Source organism: Chiloscyllium punctatum, chromosome 11 (assembly GCF_047496795.1).
Source record: "Chiloscyllium punctatum isolate Juve2018m chromosome 11, sChiPun1.3, whole genome shotgun sequence".
Classification (NCBI taxonomy): Eukaryota; Metazoa; Chordata; class Chondrichthyes; order Orectolobiformes; family Hemiscylliidae; genus Chiloscyllium; species Chiloscyllium punctatum.
In genome coordinates this window covers 12,713,678-12,734,671 of record NC_092749.1, presented here as the reverse complement: position 1 = coordinate 12,734,671, position 20,994 = coordinate 12,713,678, and the positions used below count along the sequence as shown (strand labels likewise).

At 44.0% G+C, this 20,994-nt stretch overlaps 1 protein-coding gene across 6 annotated transcripts in view; it reads right to left on the bottom strand.

The window, feature by feature from the left end:
* hivep2a (HIVEP zinc finger 2a) overlaps window positions 1-20,994 on the bottom strand; it is a 234,445-nt gene that overhangs the window by 202,472 nt on the left and 10,979 nt on the right. For 2 of the 6 annotated variants that reach the window (XM_072580304.1, XM_072580307.1), the window contains exon 1: window positions 15,745-15,983. The exons of 2 other annotated variants lie outside the window; for them this stretch is intronic. The gene's annotated coding sequence lies outside the window, so the exon portion shown is untranslated. Of the gene's footprint in view, window positions 1-15,558; window positions 15,683-15,744; window positions 15,984-20,994 lie in introns of those variants that run through there. 2 more of the 6 variants (XM_072580303.1, XM_072580306.1) reach the window with 1 other exon arrangement.

Below are 20,994 nucleotides of genomic sequence, written 5' to 3'. Positions count from 1 at the left end.
TATCAGAATTGAAAGAACTTCAAGCTAATGGACTCGGAGAGGAAGACTCTTTGGTTCAAGGCATGACAGATATAAAGACTTACAAAGCTGAGAGAGGACTGATATTATTCTGGGACTGAGTCACTGCTGGGAAACAGGTTGAAGCTTTGTTTTGATGCCTGTATTAAATTCAAACGATATAAAATATATATATATAGGCTAGGCTTTTTCAAAAGCTTATTACATAAAGTTAGAAATTATGTTCTATTGTTAGAGAACATCTGCAGCTGCACGTGTGTAAGTTTTAGTGACTAACCAACCATGATAACGAATTGTGAAAATTAAACAGGTTATTATCAAGCCAGCTTTCATTCTGGAGTCAGATTTGTCCAGTTTTACCATCAGCTGGACTGTAATTAATGGGGCTACCGACATAATTATATTATTTGTAATGGTCCCTTGGCTGTGGGTCTCTATACATACATTTAAGGAGAAAGGGAGAGGTATAAAAGAGCCCGGAGGGGCAATTGTTTCCCACAGAGGGTGGAGTCTCTGGAACAGCTGCCAGATGTAGTGGCGGAAGCCAGTACAATTTCAACATTTAAGAAACATTTAGACAGGTACATGGATGGGACAAGGACCAAGTGCAGGCAAATGGGACTAGATTGATTGTGAAAACTAAGCAGAATGGGCAAGTTGGATATGACTCTGTGACATCCATCCTACAAAGCCATTGGCTCCTTATACTTGAGTTAAGCTCTTCCATTCTTGCTTGACAACGATGTAAAATTTTCATTGACATCTACACATCAGAAGTAACTTGATACAGCCCCCAGCACAGGGTCTTGAAACATACTTCTCCTCGTCTAGTGGCTTCTCTCACCCACTCTTATTAATGTCAGAGTCATATCAGCAACATTTATTGGTACATTGGACTACACAACAAAGGAGGAAACTGCAGTACCTGGAGGAAACCCACATAGATACAGGGAGAATGCATAAACTCCACACAGGCAGACACCTGAGGCTGGAATCAAACCTGGATCCCTGGCACTGTGAGGCAGCATTACCAACCACTGAGCCACCGTGCCATTTCCTATACAAGAAGTTGCTATGAACTGTATTGAATTGGCCGTAGGATTGTGGAAGGTGAGCTAATCATCTCTTTCTGAAGGGAATCAGAGAGATGATCGAAGGGAAACACTTAGGAGGGCAACAGGGAAAGGTCAGTGCATTGGAACCAATGCACAAGGGCTGGCATGGGTGAGATAGGCTGAACAGCCTCCAAATGTGCTGTACCCTCTTACAGTTGCACAGGGGTTTCCAGATAATTCAGAATCCTGGAAACAATTCAAGAGATCAGAACAGTAGCTCTGTCGAGAACAAGTGCACTTATGGATTATAAGCTTCAACCTCTCAGTGCTGCCATTAGCTGTGGTCTCCATCTCCATTAAAAAACACTACATGCTCTCACTACACAGCTATTACTTCACCAGATAATTGACTGGACTGTGTAACCACATTCCCTGCAAGGACACTTCATCCATTTGCACTGGGCTTCGTCGTGTCACTAAACCTGCGCTGGAGAAAACACGGCCTTCCAGCTGTTGATTTTCTGTCAGCTTGTTTTAAAATTAGATTGACAATTCCCTTCTCAATTATAACATTCACGGATTGCAACGTCAGTGGCAAAGATCTGCTCAATTACAATTAAACCCCCCCCACCCCCGAAAATTGTCAACGGGGATAACTGATTTGTCAACACTTTTGCCACTCAGCACAAGTGTCTCACCGACAGACCTGCATTTATATATCACCATTCACAGCCGCTGATGCTTTACAGGCAATGAAGGCCTTTTTAAATGCAGGCAACTGCAGTCTAGGAAACATGGCAGCCAGTGTGTGCACAGAGAGCGCCCACAAACAGCAATAAAATAAACCAGGACGTCACTGCGTTTTCTAGAGGGTTGCTGTGTGCAAATTGGTTAATTAATTTGCTACATGGCAATACTTTGAAAACAGTACTGCACTGGCTGTGGTACTCCACTTCCTGACATAGTGAAAGTTGTTATGTAAAGCGAAATGTTTGGGGGTCTTGTGCCACAATTGGTTGGTGTTCCCCCTGAGCCAGAAGGTCCAGATTCAGATCCATGTGCCCCCCAGCTGGGTCAGCGCAGGCCGATTCATAATGGAGAACAAGGGTGCACAGCAGTCCCAGCTGCAAGCCGTCATTAGCCCTGGTAAGGTAGTATCAGATTCAGTGTCTCTTTCACAAAAGAATAGCTACTTGAGTATTACTGAAAAATGACATTTTGTCAAAGTTATAGAATTCTGGGCGTGCAAAGAATCACACTGACAACTTCAGACTGCTAGACAGACCACACAGTGTGCAACATACTGGAAGCTGCATACATAACACAGAGTCCTGATCTTTGAACACTTACTTGCTTTAACTCAACTGAACAGAATAAGTGACACCCTTCTCCAGTCCATTTCTCAAGACAATGCCTTGACTAAATGAGTTCCAACCTGATTTGGTTAAAAATGTAAACTGTCAGTCATCATTAACTTGTGCAAATGGAGTCCATTTGCCAACTAATCCATTCACTCCATACAAACCTTTATCTTGTCAATTGCCTTATTGAATAAAAGACACTGACATTGACAAATGGGTCTTTTTCCCAAGAAATGCTGAAGTTCAGCATGGACTCATGTAACATGTCGTGTTTAAAAAGGAAATTAACAGAGTGGTTTGATTGCACCTTGTACTCACAGGATGAGGTGGCACTGAATGAGGCCATTCATTCCATTGTGCCTGTGCTAGCTCTTTGAGAGAGCTTCAAAATCATTCTTTATTGATGGTACACCATAGCAAAAAGACTAATGAAGGATCAAGGTGCCATGACATTTTGTACATCACTTAAGGTGATCACTTGTGAATGTTATAATGCTCACTAAACCCGGATTTTAATCTTTCAACCATCGATGGCCCTTCCTTCAGCTGCCTGGGCCTAAACCTTTAGAATTGCCTTCCTAAATCCCTCTGGCTATCTCATGGCCTACCGTTAGAATACTCTGTAAAATGTACCCTCCTTCAACAAACTTTCCCTGAAATATTCCAGCAGCCCCAAGAGGGAACACTGTATATAAACTGTTTGATAATCAACCCCGTAAAGTATGTGGAGATATTTCTCTTTCAGTGTACAGGGGTCAAACAGAGAACGATTCTCATCTTGGTGACCAAAGTCACCTTTAAACCAAGCCCCACTGGCTCATTACAGTGTTATCATTAAAGTGCAGACTCCACGTTAAATGAGGTCAGCACAGAAACAAAGAGACAAACACTGTAAACAAAAAAAAAAGTGTTCATCGTCCAGAGAAGTTCAGAATGATACTCCTTCCCAAACTGTCGCCTTCACAAATTGTTGGGTTTTATTTAAGAAAAAACTATTCTAGTTAAGAATCCATTTCCCATCTTCATTAAAAAGCTGGTCTCGTGAACCCAATCTGTGAGTTTGTTGCAGAATCTTTCAAGCAAACCGCCTCACGCACAGGCCAGACACGTTGTTGCAGTTAGCAATGACCAGACTTCTCTGGTCAATTGTTCCAGGTGTAAAGGAGTAGGGGGGAGGCATAGATCTCAAGTTGGGGGTTACTCACATTGCTCTGTTGATCATTGTACTAGATCTTTCCAAATGAAAAAATTCTCAGGACATGGGCACCATTGGCAAAATGGCATTCACCACCCCTGCCCCCTGCACTGACCCCCCCCCCGATAAGTAACATGCTCATCAAATGCCATTTCAGAGAAAAGACTACAGTCACACATTGGTCAGATCAGGAAAGATTGGAAAAGAGCATTAGTGAATCTGTTGGGATTTTTTGTTGGTATTGAGCTGAAGTGTTCATAGTCAGGTTTCTTAAATTGCCAAAGTGACTTCCGGATTGACATTCTCTGGTCTGCTCAGTATTTATTCTAGAATGCTCCTTCACCTCCCACCTGCAAACACCCCTTTCCTCCAGTCCCACTCCCCTCCCTCTATTTATTTCTCAGCCCCCTTCCCCTCCCTCAGTCCTCCAACCCAAGACGTTGACTCCCCTGCTCCTCGGATGCCACCTGACCTGTGGTGCTTCGTCCAGCACCACTTTTCATCGTCTCGGACTCTCCAGTATCTGCAGTTCTCACTATCTTCAAGTTGTCTCAAACTAAAGGCCAGAGCAGGTACAGTGCCAAAACGACAGCACAGAATCAGCACAAATTAAATATGGCAATATGTTTGCACTTGCCCATCGCTGCAACAGAAAAGCTGGAAGAGCACATTCCCAGGTAAAGAGGCAGGCACCTACCTAAAGAAGGTAAGGGTGGGATAAGTTCACAATTCAAGGGGACAAGGTGATGGAAAACTCTGTTCACTTTTAACCCGGACGTGGGCATCAAAACGGGGTATTTCTTTCAAGAAAGCCAAAACAGAAAGCAGAGTCCATTGGGTAGTAACAGTGTGGTTTTGGGTGAGAGAGAAACAGAGGAGAACTTGAAATGAGGCCTCAGTGTTTTAGTACAGCGCAGATAAAACTGCTATAGTAATGCCAATACATAGGGTTATATCAGCGGGCATTTGTAAGATTTCCTAATCCATTGAGACATTGGGGATGGAGTGTTGGGCAGGGGTTGGGCGTGTGAAGAGAATCAGTGTTTCAATGTTCTGTTGAACTTAATTTATCACCTCAAATTTAGTCTTCTCCCTCACACCCGTATCTACCACAACTAGTAACATATCTGTAACCACTAGCATCTCATTGAACTAAAACAAAAAACTCTCACCAAGACACACCCCAAGTTTTAATCAGGAAGAACCTAGCATGCTATTCAACGATTTTGAAGAAAAAAAGAAACAAAACAGTCGAGTTAACGCAGTGCAAAATTCTGTCTTGCAGACCAGAAATTTTAGCTCCCTAACTCCTGTGGCTACATATCAGAAGCTGGGTGTCTAAAAAGAGTAACTTATCTCCTGGATCACCAGAGCCTGTCCACCATCTACAAGACACAAGTCAGGAGTGTGATGGAATACTCCCCACTTGCCTGGATGGGGGCAGCTCCAACAATACTCTCAAAGCTTGTCACCATCCAGGGACAAAGTAGCCCACTTGATTGGCACCACATCCACTCCCACCACCACCACCGCTCAGTCCCAGCAGACTGTACCATCTACAAGATGCACTGCAGCAACTCACCATGATTCCTCAGACAACTTTGGATAATATAAACTGCACATAGTTTAGATACTTGCAGAGGTTGAAAGAGGAAATATACTTGTGGTACAGCTCCTTTGAACACCAACACAAAATGCTGCAGTTGACAATTGTACAAAGTTAAAAATCACACAGCACCAGGTTATAGTCCAACCACCTGATGAAGGAGCAGCGCTCCAAAAGCTAGTGCTTCCAATTAAACCGGTTGGTCTATAACCTGGTGTTGTGCAATTTTTAAACTTTGTCAACCCAGTCCAGCACCGGCATCTCCAAATGTTGACAATTGTAAGTCAATCTGGAATTGTAAAAAGCTGCAATTTTGGCCCTGGTGCCCTTCTCCCGGAGTCTCTCTCCATTCCCAGAAAATTGTAATTACAGGGAATCTGGGCGAGGCACCATTTTTTAAAAATTAATCTACCTGGTGAGAGGGAATGAGAGATGAAATCCCGGTGTGGCACTATATGGAATAGTGGAATTTGGCAGCAATGATTCTGACTGAAAAATCAGAGCTGACACTCCACTACAGGCACGGTGGCTCAGTGGTTAGAACTGCTGCCTCACAGTACCAGGGTCCCAGGTTCATTTCCAGCATCGTGCAAACTCCACACAGACAGTCGCCCATTCTCCCTGTGTCTGCGTGGGTTTCCTCCCACAGTCCAAAAATGTGCAGGTCAGGTGAACTGGCCATGCTAACTTGCCCATAGTTTAGGTGCGTAAGTCTTCGGAGGGTCGGTGTGGACTTGTTGGGCCGAAAGGCCTGTTTCCACACTGTAGGGAATCTAATAAAATAAGACTATCTAACAAAATACAGTACAGAGGGATCGCAACACTGTCTTTCAGAGGAGATGTTAACCCCAGTTCCCATCTGCTTACTCAGGTCCATATAACACCAAAAGCCATAGGTGCAGAAACAGGCCATTCAACCATCGAGTCTGCTCTGCCATTCAATGAGATGATGGTGGATTTGATAATCCTCAACTCCACTTTCCTGGCTTTGCCCCATTACCCTTTATTTCATCACTGATTGTCTCATTGAGCTTTGGACATACCTAATCATCCAGCCTTGACAGCTCTCTCAAACACCATTGTGCTACTGAGACTTTATAAAGCTCTGGTTAGGCCCCATTTGGAGTACTGTGTCCAGTTTTGGTCCCCACACCTCAGGGAGGACATACTGGAACTGGAACGTGTCCAGCAGAGATTCACACAGATGATCCCTGGTCTAACATATGAGGAACGGCTGAGGATCCTGGGATTGTATTCGTTGGAGTTTAGAAGATTAAGGGGAGACTTAATAGAGACATACAAGATAATACATGGCTTGGAAAGGGTGGATGCTAGGAAATTGTTTCCGTTAGGTGAGGAGACTAGGACCCGTGGACACAGCCTTAGAATTAGAGGGGGTAAATTCAGAACAGAAATGCGGAGACATTTCTTCAGCCAGAGAGTGGTGGGCCTGTGGAATTCATTGCCGCAGCGTGCAGTGGAGGCCGGGACGCTAAATGTCTTCAAGGCAGAGATTGATAGATTCTTGTTGTCTCGGGGAATTAAGGGCTACGGAGAGAATGCAGGTAAGTGGAGTTGAAGTGCCCAGCAGCCATGATTGAATGGCGGAGTGGACTCGATGGGCCGAATGGCCTTACTTCCACTCCTATGTCTTATGGTCTTATGGTCTTAATACCCTCAGAGAAGTAATTCCTCCTCATCTCTGTCTTACTGGGAGATAATGCCCTCTAGTCCTGTTTTCTCCAAACAACTTTGCTGCACCTAACCTGTCAAATCCCATCAGGATCTTGTACATTTTAATAAGATCACCTCTCATGCTTCTATATGCCCATCCCCTCCTGAAGCTTGAGCAGGCTGAATTATAATATTGTAAAGCTATTAATGCAGGAACTCAGCTAATGATCTGGGTTCCCAGGTTCAAATCTTGCCAGAGCAGATTGTGGAATTTGATGGTGACAGCTATCTGGGCTTGTGAATCCGAATGACCACGAAACCACTGTTAACTGTTCACCAGGCGGGAGACCGAGACCAGCTTTGGCAGAAGCTGTGACTGACCGCTCCTCGGTGCAAGAGAAAGGTCAGAACCAACTGATGTTCAGCAAAGCCAATACTTATTTTTTAGATTCACTCGTGAGATGTGGCCATTGTTGGCTAGACTGTCATTTATCGCCCATCCCTAAACCAGCCTGGAGAAGGTGGCAGTGAAGGGCTGCTGGACATGGTCGATGAACTTTTTAATGACCATAACCTATGGGACCAGGAATGTGCTGGTTGATCAAACATAGAGATAACTTAATAACAAAGAGATATGCATAGCCGCAGTAAAGTCTAACCAAACTTAAAGACATCAATATCAAGACATACAGCACAGAAAAAGACCCTTCGGTCTAACCAGTCCATGTTGGACATAATCCCAAACTAGACTAGACCCACCTGCCTGCTCCGCATCATATCCCTCCAAACCTTTCCTATTCATGTACTTAACATCCCTCAAAAAAAAACTCTAAGAACATCACCATGCTAACCCTCCAGAAAACAAATCACAGTAAGGAATAGAAACATAATGCAGGGGGTATACATGTCACCGTTAGACATTATTTACTGCACATATACTCGGACACCGCGGTACTTGAGGTATGTAAATTTTTGCCGGTATTTCAAAAGTGCCAGTTAAAGCAAACTTTGCCCTACCTACATCTTTGTTCTTGTAGATAGTAATGGCTATGGGTTTGGAAGGTTCTGCCTAAAGATGTTTAAAATTATGAGGGGTATGGAAAGGGTAGAACATTTCCTCTTGACGAAAAGATCAATGACCCGGGGCGCAGTTTTAAGACAAGAGACAGGAGATTTACAGGAGATATGAGGAGAAACCTTTTCACCTAGAGGATGGTTGGAAACTGTAACATGCTGTCTATGAGGGTGATAGAGACTGAAACTCTCATAACACTTAATTAATATTTAGATGATACCAAAGCATACAAGGCTATGGGCCATGTGCTGGTAAATGGAATTAGAATGGTTAGGTGGTCAGTTTTGACCAGCAAGGACACAATTGGCTGAAGAGCTTTTTTCTGTGTGGTAGATGTCTAAACTCTGACTCTAAGAAACATTGGCAAATGTAGATTAAAATTTAAACTGCAGCAACTTTACATATTAAAGAAAACAAAACAGAAGAGTCCAAACTTAAAAGAACAAGTTCCTTCTAGTCCAATATCCCCAGCACAGTCCCCTCAAGACCTCAGTAACTATGCCATGAACTAGCTTAAGAGAATTTTAATGAAGATTGTGGTCAGACCAAATCCAAGTCCTTCTGCTTCTGCCAACATACAGAAGGAACATGGTTTTTATGGGTTTTTTTTTCTAATGTGTGCCTTGTTCAGAGGGCAGTTAAGAATTGACCACATTGCTGTGGGCCTGGAGTTACATGTAGACAAGCAGGAGGCGGGAAGAACACAGCAAGCCAGGCAGCATCAGGAGGTGGAGTAGCCAACATTCGGGTGTAACCCTTCTTCAGGAGTTACATGCAGGCCAGACAAGGCAAAAGAAGGCAGATTTGAAGGATATTAGTGAACTTGATGGGTTTTTTCAACAATAGTCATTCTGGTCTCCATTACTGAGACTAGCTTTATGACCCTGATTTATTGGTTGCATTCAAATTCCTCCATCTACCATGATGGGATTTGGACCAATGTCCCCAGAACATTAAACTGGGCCCCTGGATTACTAGTCCAATCACATTGCCACTTTGCCACCATCTCCCGAGAGAAAGTTACTATTTAATCCAAAAATTAAGACACTCACCACATCACAGGCATACAGAATTGTTACAGAACAGTAGGAGGCCATTTGGTCCAAAATTTCTGTGCCAGCTCTCTGCACATCTAATGTCACATTCCCAACTTTACTTGGAGCCTGATTACATTTTCCTCTCCAGATAACAATCCAATTCACCCTTGAAAGCCAATTATTGGATCTGCCTCCACCACACTCTCAGGAAATGCACTGAGAGTCTGTGTGGAATTTGCACATTCTCCCTGTGTCTGTGTGGGTTTCCTCCGGGTGCTCTGGTGTCCTCCCACAGTCTAAAGATGTGCAGGTTAGGCGAATTGGCCATGCTAAATTGCCCATTACGTGCATTAGTCGGAGGGAAATGGGTCTGGGTGGGTTACTCTTCGGAGGGTTGGTGTGGACATGTTGGGCCGAAGGGCCTGTTTCCAATCCTAACCACCTACTGTATTATATGCATCGCCACTGTTGCTTTTGCCAAATCTGTGTCCTCTACTTCGTGATCCAGGGGAATAACTGTCACCAACCACTCTGCCCAGAACCACTATGATCCTGACAAATCTCCCCTCATCCTTCTCTTCTCCAATAAAATCGTTCCATATTCTCTCCATCTCATTGGCCAAAATCATGTACGCAACTGATAATAAAACCACAAGAACTAGGAACAGGAGTAGGCCATTCAGCCCCTCAAGTCTGCTCTGCCATTCAATAGGATCATGGCTGATCCAACACTCCTGGCTTTTCCCTGTAACCTTGGCTGCCCCTCATCCCTCAAGCCATTCTCACGAATCTTTTTCTGCACACTCTTAAACGCTTCACTTCATTCTTCAAGTGCAGTGTCCAGAACAGGGTACAATGTTCCAAGTGACATTGAACCAGTGCGTTACACAGGTTTATCATAGCCTTTTCACTTAAGGCATGCTTGGCTTCATTGGTCTGTCATGGAGTACACTGACTGGCATATCACAGTGCGGCTGCACAAAAAGTTTTAGTTCAGCCACATTTGGAATATTGTGTGCAGTTCTGGTTGCCACACTCTAGGGCGGATGTAAAGGTTTTGGAGAGATTTACCAAACTTGGATTGTTTTTGCTGGAGCATTGGAGGCTGAGTAAAGACCTGAAAGAAGTCTATAAAACTATGAGGGGCATGGACAGAGTGGATAATTGGAGTCTTTTCCCCAGGACGGAAATGTCAAATAGCAGAAGGCAGAGGATTTAAAGTGAGAGGGGAAACGTTAAAGGAGACGACCATGGCAAGTTTGTTTTTAAAACAGAGGTTGGAGGTGATAGAAGCTGATACAATAGCAACATTCAGGAAGCATTTGACACCCACATGAACAGGCAAGGAGTAGAGAGATATGGATCATGTGCAGGCCGTTGGGATTAGTTTAGAATGGCATCATGGTTAGTACAGACATGTTGGCCAAAGGGCCTGTTCTTGTGCTGAACTGGACTGTGTGCTTTGCACACAATCTCCCATATGTATAACTTCGAGGAACATGGGTGCTTTTGCTAAAATGATAATTAATTCATGGAATAATAGCATCACTGGGGGGGGGGGGGGGGCTAGCATTTAGTGCCTGGGAGAAGCTAGTGATAAGCCACTGACTTAAACAGCTGTGAAGTAGGGACCCTCACAATGGAGGGAGTTGCAGGGGTTGGATCCCGTTATACTGAAGGAGTGGTAATGTAGTTTCCCTCTTGAATACACCCAGTGTGGCACCTGCTGAGTAGGAATATCAAGACAGCTGAGGATACTTAACAGGATAAGAAAGTTGTGCCACAGTCTCCTTCCTCCCCATCCTTTGGGGAGACTTAATTCTGAAGTAACAACACGTCAATGGAGAGGAATCTGGAATCTACCTTCGGTAAGCAGCCGAGACCACCTTCAGCAAACTGTACACTGGACTGGTTCCCCACAGCCAGACTATACTGTTTATTTTTAAAGGTTATTTCACCAACATTGGCCCAGTGGAATTAAAGAAGAAACAGTGAACAGTTCACTCAGTTACACAGAACATGGCAATCAATATTAAAACTGTGTATGCCCTTCTATAGCCCTCACATTAGAGTTGGGACAGGGAATGTTAACAAGGTATTAATCTGCAGGGGAATCTGTCTGTATGCACATTATATAAACAGGAGCACTGCATCACTTAGAAAGCATGTTGTTTGCATTAAATAACCTCTTAAAGACACAATTTGACTGGCTGGAGGCTTTCCTTGGGTGAAAGAAACAGTGGGATTAAAGGGAAGCGTTTAACTGACCATTAGGATCACATGGGGTTGGGCTAATTTATTAGCTTAGGTAAAGGATTAGCTAACCAACAGGAAGCAGAGACACAGGAGGAATGGGTCTTTTTCTGGTTGGCACTAATGGGGTGCCACTGAGTTCAGTCCCCTTGCCCAAATCATTTACAATCTATATCTAGGACTTGGATGCAGGGATAGAAAAGGACGACAGTCAGACTTGTGGGACTGTAAAGTTGCAATAATGAAATAAGATACTTACAAATAGATATGGATAGGATGGGCGAATGGGTCAAGTTTTGGCTCTTGGGAGTTTTAACATGAACAAGTGAGAGGTTATCCATTTTGGTCAGAGGACTAGAAAGGCAACTTATTATCCAAATGCAGGGAAACTTTGGAGTGCTACAGTGCAGAGGGTTCTGGGTGTCCTCATGCATGAATCGTAGAAAAGTACTACCCAGGTACAGCAGGTAATACAGCAAATTGTTACTTTAGCAATAAATGCCAAAATTCAGAGTCTAAGCATAGACAAGTGTTGCTGCAAACGTACAAGGCATTGGAGAGACCACACATGGAACAGAGTGCAGTTATGGTCCCCTTAATTGTGGAAGAATGTAGATGTATTGGAGACAGTTCAGAGGAGGCTCATTAAATTGATTCCAAAGATAATGGGTTTGTCTCAAGAAGAGAGATTGACCAGTTTAGGCCGATAATCTCTTGCATTTAGAAAAATGAAAGATCTAAGTTTGAGGTATGGAAGATTCTAAAGGGGAATTGACAACATAGACTTAGCTGCTTCATGTGGGACACTCTAGAACAATCATGAGGATAAGGGGCAGCCAATTTAAACAGAGATGAGGAGAAATTACTTCTCCCAAAGGGTCATGAATCTGTGGACTTCACCCACCCAGTGTATGGTGGATGCTGGGACACAGTAAATTGGAGGAGGAGATAGACAGATTTTTCATTAGCAGTGAGTTTCAGGGTTATGGGGAGTGGACAGGCAAGAGGCCAAAATGAGATCAGCCACGATCCTATTAAACGGTAGAGCAGACTCAAGGGGCTGAATAGCCTACTCCTGCTCCTAGATCTTACAGATGAATGGAACTTGGAGTCAGGCAGGTGCAGATTTAAGGGATTAAAGTGTTTAAACTTGTGGAAGGTAGGGAGGCTGACCATAGGCACGCTGGTATGATTGAAGCTGGAGGGAGAGTCAGCATGAACAAATGCTTCAACAGCAGTCGGGCTGGGATGGGTGGGCAATCTCATGTGCAGAACGTGGGAAGCTCATGCTCAGGGCCAAGGATGCAAGCATTGGTCCACCCTCTAGTGACAACACAGGAGACAAATGGAATGCATGGAAATTGTGACCCACACTTTGATCACCCGCATGTGTAATTGGGTAAGTTTCTGTTTGTTTAGCGCTGGATGGGAGAGACAATAAGTCAGAACAGGAGTTGGAGCAGGTCATTTGATTTTTTGGCACAGTGCTAATGTCACTAGATTAAAGGCCCAATTTAATGCTCTGGGATATATCTGCAAATCTCACCAATTTATGGAAGATAATCTGAGTAACAGCAATATTGTCAACTCATCTGTTTCACCGATGTCCTTTAAGGGGAAGGAAATCTTCGATCCTTATCCTGTCTGGCCGACATGTGACTCCACAGCAAAGCACTTGACTCACAACTGCCCTCTGACATGTTTGAGTCAGCCATTTATTTAAGTGCCAATTTGGCTCCCAAATGCTGGCCTTGCGAGTGATGCCCAAATTTGATGAAAGAATAAAGTAAAACTGAAGCTGTTCCACTATTGAAAAAGATCACAATTAATCTTATAACTCAACTGCATCTTTCCGCAATGTTTCCACATGCTCATTCCCATACTGTAAATAACGTGACATGGTAATAAATGTTACGCAGCCTGTCAAATCACTTGCAGCGCAGGGGTCAAGAGAAGTGGTGATAAACCCATTATTCATTTAAAATCAATCTATCTCCTCTTCCAAATTTATTCAAGTCCCAGCGCTCTGGGAGAGTGAATTCCACAGATTCATGCCTCTTTGAGAGCAGTAATTTCTCACCTCCGTTTTAAATCTGCCACATCCCTTATCTTAATCACTCTCAGTCTGGATTGTCCCACATGAGGAGACATCCTCTCTACCTCTACTTTGTCAATCCCCTTTAGCATCTTCTGTACCTCAATTCGATCTCCTCTCATTCTTCCAAACTCTAGAGAATGTAGGCATAAACTCTCTTCTCCTCATCTCTGGGATCAATCTAGTGAACCTCATCTGAACTGCCTCCAACACAACTACATCCCTCCTCAGGTAAGGGAACCAAAACTGTACACAATACTCCAGATGTGCTCTCACTAACACCTTGTGCTGCTTTAGTTTCAGTACTCTCCCACCATGTTCACTGACCTGTAATACCATCCATTTCAACGGTAAAACTTCTTTCATTTAATCCAAACACATCCCTCAGCTCATCCATCCTTGCCTCTAATCTCATCCAGATCTACAACACTCACAGACATCTGCCTGGCTCCAATCATTTGCACTCCTTGCCAATTGCTGCCTGGACCCTACACTCAGAAATTCCCTTCCTAAATCTTTCTGGCTTAATCCTTCTTTAGGGCATACCTTAAAACCTACCTGTTTTGGTAATCTGGCCAATTTCTTTATACTGTAGATGGTTTACTACTAGATAACACTCCTGAGAAGTATATTGGGGATGTCTTTATACATGAGGGTCACTTTATAAACATCTATCTTTCCTTTTGGCAATGTCTTGCATTCATAAATATACCTACAAAATGTGCTTATATACAGATTTGTGCAGTATGCACAGATTAGATTAGATTACCTACAGTGTGGAAACAGGCCCTTTGGCCCAACAAGTCCACACCGCCCCGCCGAAGCGTAACCCACCCACACCCCTACATCTACATCTACCCCTTACCTAACACTACGGGCAATTTAGCATGGCCAATTCACCTGACCTGCACATCTTTGGACTGTGGGAGGAAACCGGAGCACCCGGAGGAAACCCACGCAGACACGGGGAGAACGTGCAAACTCCACACAGTCAGTCGCCTGAGGCAGGAATTGAACCCGGATCTCCGGCGCTGTGAGGCAGCAGTGCTAATCACTGTGCCACCGTGCCGCCCACAGACGTACATAGGTGCCCATATCTTACACGTGCACACAAAAATATACACAAGTTGCACACATACAATACAATATAATATCTTGAGACACACAGAGTACTGCAACATGCCCCATCCAGACACATTATGAAGCATGTCCAGCTGTGAGAGGTTGGTTATATCCCTAGCATGAGTCAGCACCTTCAATATGCCGGAGGCTGGGGCGGCCAACAGCAGGAGGGAGTGCACTGACATTGGGGTGGATAATGCATTTGCTAACCCAGCCCCTTGGGAAAAACGTATGGTGTCACTTTTTAAAAAAAAAACTTAAAGCAACTAAAACACAGTCTATAAGAGAGCAGCCAATCTCTGCTTCAGGCTCCCTAGTGCTACATACAATTATTTAGAAAGGGGGCTGGCACATTATTAGCAACAAAAAAACAGGTGCAGATATAGAATGCTTTCTCTCATGCTTCTAAGCTAACTGTTATCGAACTGCTATGTTCTCACCACCCACTCCCCAAAACCCCACCCTCCTAGGAAACGCAATCCGGACACAAGGTTAAACCATCTTCTGTCCTGTACATATATACCAGGAAAAGCGGGGGGCTGGGGGGGTGCTGAGGAGGAAAATTATAGAGCAAAGCTCCCCCCACCTACACAGTGCCTACACGAAAACAAAACTAAGAGCCAACAGTTCTGCCTTTACATTTTGAACTTGCTGACGACCCATCTCTTGCCTCTAATTATAGATCTCCCTCCCCTGCACCAGCGCCTTAGCAACTGTAAATCCACCATCGCTTCGTGCTTTTGCTTCTGTATCATATTTTAAAAAGAAGTACCTGTTCCTGGAACAGGAAGACCGGGTGGGAAGGGGAAAAGTCAGCCAATTGCACTGCTGTTCAGGCTTGGTGTGTGAAACCGACTGACTGACTGACAGCGTATATCTGCTGGCTGATTTTTTTTTGCTTAAAAATAGCATTTAAACTCCAGAGGATTCCCTGCAACTTTAAACTCGTGAAGCGTGGATTTTTAAAAAAAAACAAAATTAAGTCTGGTAAGACGGCCTCCTGATTATGAATTGCACAGTGAGCCGAACTGACTCAAAGAAATACACAACACACGTAATTTACCTACCTGACAACGCATACCCCTGGCATCACACAGCTGACGGATTTTCCCTAAGGTACCTGGACACCTTTTATCCCAGTTCATTCACAGTACATGGCTCTACTCCGACAAGTCCACCGCTTGCTACATAAAACTCTATTTCCCCCCCCAACCCCCCCGTCACTCTTGAGAACAGATTATTATATTTCTTACATCATTAAGTTGGAAAGTACCACTTTCCATTCCATTGGCTCCCTCTTGGAACTAGGGATGTCAATCAGGCTACCTCGAGTTGCATTGGTTGAGTGCAGCATGCAGACATGGAAGTGTAAGGATCTCAGCTGGCTCCCTGCAGAAAAAAAAGGTGTTTTTTTCTCTCTCTCTCTCTGAAGCAGGAAGAGAGGAGGCCGTCAAAGCGTTTCCTGTTGTGCAGCTCAGACAACTGGGAACGTCATAGCTTTCAAAATCCGTCGGGGGTGTCAGCAAGTACGGGGCAAAGTTCAGTCATTTCCACCAGAAAGCAGAGAAGACACCGAGGGAATGAGAATTAAGGGAGAGACAGGCTGAAAGAGAAATGACAGTGACTTGGGAAGGTGGGGTGAGATAGAGAGAGAGAGAGAGAAACAGATAAGAGACTTGAGGGCAGTTAAATAGAAAAACAGAGGCAGACAGTAGCTGTGCTCGATTATCATTAAACACTGCATTATCAGCTGCAGCTTATGTTCATACATGTGTATACCACTGAGGGGGGACAAGGGACAAATACAATCAGTCCGGATTCTTTTTTAATAATAATGGTATTTCTCTGCTCAGTTTTGCTCTGGAATTTTTGTCTGCCATTCAAATTGATTGCAAAACTAGGGTTGCAATAAATCAAACCAAGGAGTAAAAAAATTTTTATTATATTTAAAAGGGAGGATAAACAGATTTTTAAAAAGATTAAAATTCATACACGAAATATGGATTGCCCTAATGGAAATTTCATCCACAGTGGGTGGTTGGGAAGTCTGAATGCAGAAATGAAGGCACATGTGAGTAAGGCACCTAGGCACAGTTTATTTGAACTAGGCAATACAGAAATATTAACACGTCAACTGCAACCTGTTACTTGTGACATCTGTGAAAATGAAGTGTGCTACTTGTGTGCTCCAGCAATTTTCAACTTGGCATTAAAATTTTAAAACAAAATTCCTTCAACTCAGTGAAATCTTAGGGCAATAGATTTTGTTCTGGCACAGCAGCTTAATAATAAGCGGATGAAAGAGACCGTATTCAAGAGCGTAGTGCTGGAAAAGCACTACACTCTCGACTCTAAGCTCCAGCATCTGCAGTCCTCACTTTCTCCTGGAAGAGACCATAGCCAGGGGTGGGGAATCCTGATATTTCCGTTTCAATCAATACATCCTTTTTCACCTTCAGCTGAACTTCCCAGCCCAAGGCCGAGACCGCTCCCCCATAACGTCACTTGTCTCCGTTAGCTGATAACCTCCTGTCAAATTTCCTGCTTTTCTTCCCAGTCCCAGGCAACTCTCTTTCAAAATGTGTTTCCTCTGCTATTTAACCCCCTCCACTACACAACACAATGGCAGCTCACCGCCATTCTCTCAAGGGCAATTAAGGATGGGTATTAAATGTGTTACCTCCACATCTCATGAATGAATAAAATCACAACCATTAAATTCGCTTAGATTGTTATCATGGTCAAGACTGGAGTGGTGCTGGAAAAGCACAGCAGGTCAGGCAGCAACCGAGGAGCAGGAAAATCCTGATGAAGGGCTCCTTTCTGAAAAGTCAACTTTCTTGCTCCTCGGATGCTGCCTGACCTGCTGTGCTTTTTCAGCACCACTCTAGTCTTGACTCTGATCTCCAGCATCTGCAGTACCCACTTTCTCCGAGTATCATGGTCAACACAGACATAGTGGGCCAAAGGGCCTGTTCCTGTGCTGTCATGCTGTAAGTAGCTGTGTATCTACCTTACTCTCTAATAGTGAGTGGACACTTCAGCAGCTATGAATTATATGAGAACTTCCCAAGGTCATATCGGGTTCGAAGATTAATACAATTGCTTTCTTTCTCCATTTTGACAGTGTGCAACATGCACTAACCTTCAACAAAAACTGAAATTGCTGGAAAAACTCAGTAGGTCTGGCAGCATCTGTGGAGAAAGATCAGAGTAAACGTTTCAGGTCCAGTGATCCTTCCTCAGAAAGGTTATCTGGGCCAGAAACGTTTACTCTGATTTCTCTCCTCAGGCGCTGCCAGACCTGCTGCGTTTTTCCAGCAATTTCAGTTTTTATTTCTGATTTCCTGCATCCTCAGCTCTGTGGTTTTTATGCCCTGATCTCTCCCTTTCCCTAAAAATCTTTTAAACTGATCTTCCAAAGTCCTTTTCCAATGTAAAAAAAAAGTTCAACTTCCTCAAACATTCCTCATAACTCAGATTCTATAATGTCAGGAATCACCTTCACGATTTACCTGTAGACCGTACAGAAGGGCTATAATATTCTCGCCATCAATCTGACAGTCTAACGTCATCATTGATGGTCCCTCATTGATGAGGATGACTCCCTTCCTCTCTCAGGGGGGAGTCTGTAGGCGGCTGTACAAACCAATGGCAGGCTCTGTTACACTTGGGGCAGAAGGTGGTGATGGGAAGGGGTGGCTGGGGCTTTGGTGTTGGTGGGGCAACGCACTCCTTGCACTGTTTTCTCCGGGTTTCCACCTTTTCCCAACAGCAGCTCGACGTCTTCCCAGATGCCCCTCCCCAACTTTGGACAGTCTTGGGCCAGTGATTCCCAAGTGTCAGTGGGAATGCTGCACTTCACCCAGTGAGGCCTGGAGTGACACCTTAGACAGCACAGCTTGTCTGCATTTGTTTAAATTCAAGGCAAATTTAATCTTCCCCAAAAGCTTGACCCATACATCCTGTGAGTCATCGGGAATATTCACTGATATTAGTCGAAATATAATAGGTTCGGAACTGAAGCTCTGCAGGACTTTTCATCACTGGCACATTAAGGCATTGTGGAGCACACATACAGAATCTAGCCCCCGGTGAAATACAGCTCACCTCTCAAATGTTACTTCCCCACCTGCACTTGCATTGATAAAACTCCCAGGGAGAAAACAGTCAACAGAAATAACACAGATTAATGCTGCAAACATTCACTGTACCGGGCAATACATCCAGAAAGAGCAGGCAGGCCTACATTTCAGATAGAGGCGCTTCATTGGAATCCACTGAGGACACAGACAAACAGCACTTAAAGGGAAAAATAAACTGAGGGAGAATCAATGACCTGGAAAGCTAACTCTGTTTCTGTCTCCACAGATGCTTCCTGGCCTGTTGAGTATTTCCATCATTTTCTGTTTTTATAACAGAACCAGGGGAATGAAGTTGGAAGGAAAACACACACAGGCATGTAAGTGTGAAATGGAATAAAGCAGACTGTAAAACGCTTGAGTGCAGCACAGGAAATAGCTAAACAGCTCGAGTAATTTAAAGCTAAGGCAGCTTGCAACAACAACTTGCATCTAGGCGTCCCTTTCACCGCACTTCATGGTTGTCTTATTTCAGCAATGAAATTTGTCATTGAGCCAGAAATATTAGGACAGGTGACCAAAGGCTTACCCAAAGAGGTTATGCTTTCAGAAGCATCTTAATGATACTGAGGGATGTTTTAGTTCTTCTCTCCTAATATTTATTTCGGAGTATTTAATGTCAAATTGCATCTTATTTACACTCCTGTGATGCACCTTGGACCATTTTACCACAGGCACAATTTTCCAAAACTTGCTTGCTAATGTTTGTAGGGGGTCGAGTGCATTAGGTGACAGCTAAGAGATCCATTCCACCAGACCCTCTCCCCTCCACCCCACACTCCCACCCTCCCCCTCCCAAAAAATAGCAAGATGACGTACCCAGCAATCGTCTTCATAAAGAGCTCATCAATCTCACAAAGGGATGACAGGTCAGTAAGGACAAGTACTTGCTGATCCCCTGGCTTTACCAGAAACTTCCAATCACCCAGATTCCATCAGCTTCTAGATACTAAAGTCTGCCAATCCTTGGAGAAAGGGATGTGGGGTAGGGAACAATCAAGCAGCAAGGTGAGGCTTCTGCTGAGATGGGAGTGCGGTATCGGAGGAAAGGCCAGTTGGGGTGGATTTTCGGGGTCACCTATTTTCTGACCATTCATGCTTCCAATTGACCACAAATTAGGGTAATTGAAACCCCTCCCCCGCCTCCCCAATTCCACCAACCCAGCAGGTAGGACACCAATGGTTCCCAATCAAGAACCTAACCTACTCCTGTGATCAGAAAACTAGCAAATTGAGGAGCTTAAGTGGCTATTCATTAAGGGCCTTAATTGCTTGTGTGATCAGAACATGGTGACCGAGTATTTAGGTGGCAAAGAGGAGTTCCTCTCAATGGGCCATTCCTGCAATGATTCACCCTTTTCTCTCCATCTCTAGGGCTGGAGGGGAATAAATGTGCCTTATATTAAAGGTGTTATGGAAAGTGTAAGCTGCTATTACTTAACAAAATGAAATAGCATGCTAAAAAAAACTCTTTCAATTTATTGCCATTGGCTGTGCATCTGGAACAGTACTAATGGGCCAACTGCTTTTAGATTGACTGAGGGTGTGATACAAAGGCAAACAGACCCATAGGAAACTCGGTTCAGTTCCCAGTCTCTTGCTGAGCTTATCTGAGACAGGAGTGGTCAAGAGTTGGTAGGAAGAAGGGGAGAGTAGTGAGAAAGATGAAAGTACTTGATATTCCTCGTTTTGATTGCTATGCAATGAATCTCAGAAAATGATATCATTTGGGAGTAGGTTCGGCTTTTGTATGGGAACATCTGCACGTGGAAGTACAATTCTGGATGAGTGGTGCTGGAAAAGCACAGCAGTTCAGGCAGCATCCAAGGAGCAGTAGTGCTGCCTGAACTGCTGTGCTTTTCCAGCACCACTAATCCAGAATCTGGTTTCCAGCATCTGCAGTCATTGTTTTTGCCTGGAAGTACGAGTCGACCATTCAGCCCCTTGACACTGTTCCTGGTGGGTTAGAACCATTTGGAAGGAGAACAATGCAAGTGAGGAAATAGCATCAAAAAAATTGCCTGAGCTCTCATAGATGATGCTGACTCAGCAAAATGTTTCTGGGGGGGGCGGGAACTCGATCCAAAATTTGAGTTTCATTTGCCAAGGTCCCAATGTGAAACTATCGTCTTTAAATAAGCATTATTGTCAAACATAACTGCTGAATTTTAGCAGGATTGTTGCAATACAAGCCAAAACCAAACTTTACTATTATGCTAGTCAACTAGGAGATATGCAATACCAACAGGAGTTATTATTGACCAGAAACTGAAATGAACTTGCCATACAAGTACCATGGCTACAACAGCAGGTCAGACGCTAGAATACTGAGGCTAGTAACTCACCTCCTGACTCCCCAAA